This window comes from Pseudophryne corroboree, chromosome 1 (genome assembly GCF_028390025.1).
Source record: "Pseudophryne corroboree isolate aPseCor3 chromosome 1, aPseCor3.hap2, whole genome shotgun sequence".
NCBI lineage: Eukaryota > Metazoa > Chordata > Amphibia > Anura > Myobatrachidae > Pseudophryne > Pseudophryne corroboree.
Window position 1 is genome coordinate 1,066,412,046 of NC_086444.1, and position 1,054 is coordinate 1,066,413,099.

Below are 1,054 nucleotides of genomic sequence, written 5' to 3' on the forward strand. Positions count from 1 at the left end.
TTCAATGAGCGCCAATATTTGTTAAATGGTGACATTGCGAAAATATAGAAAAATGTATATAGATTACAAGGTACAGATACCTAATATAAGCCGAGATGGGTATATCTGTGAATTTGTGAACAGACAAAACAACTGTAGGACAACCTGTGGTCAAAAAAATTGATAATTTAGTGTATATATATGACCATCATTTGAAAACTGCTGTACATCCCAAATGGGAATTGAATCCTAGCAGGTAGTTGAATCATAGGTCATAACCGAGATGTAAGTCAGTGCTCTATTTTAGTGACAGAAAGGGTGGCAAATATTTGCAGTACCAGGGTGTTCCTTGGTGGTCTCCCATCCAAGTACTTAAACCGGCCCTCCACTGCTTGGCTTCCAAGATCAGATGAGATTGGGCATCTCCAGTGGGGTATGACCGCAGACCTTATGCTTACCCTTGTCACGCTGTGTCCTAATTGGGCACAAATAAGAGCCGATTTGCGTAATTATGTGAACCACAGGTATCGAAGCAGCTGATTTGGTGTAAGAAAAATCAAGAGTTTTTTTCTCAAAGATATAACACAAAGATATAACACAGAATTCAGATACCCATCTAAATTTTCACGGTTAAATCAGTCGCAGTACAAGTAGAAAAGACATCTATGCTGCACAGATATTTCATATGAATATCGGATATTCTAGATTATAATATTCTTTTAACTATGCAGAGAGGGAAACCTCCAAATTTGGTCTCCAAAAAATCAATAGATGTATGAAAATACACCATGGATTGTGCAAAAAGTATATAACATAAGCAATGCAATCTCCAGCTCTAATGCCCCATCATGAATTATCTTTAGGCAATAGGAAAATAATAAAACAGACAATATACCATATATATCATCAGCTAGGTGTTTCAAAACAACATGGATTTCTGCATTACAAAGAGAGAAAACATTTGTGTGTTTGATAAGCTCCAAAAGATATTGGATGTATCTGCATCCGCTGTTTTGGTAGCAATATAGACCAAACTCAGAATGGCACTTGTTCACTTACTGGTGATGATTGACTG

General features: G+C 36.8%; 1 pseudogene; it reads right to left on the reverse strand.

The window, feature by feature from the left end:
• Window positions 1-305: 305 nt before the first annotated feature.
• Window positions 306-426, reverse strand: LOC134940055 (5S ribosomal RNA; annotated as a pseudogene).
• Between the last annotated feature and the right edge of the window lie 628 nt (window positions 427-1,054).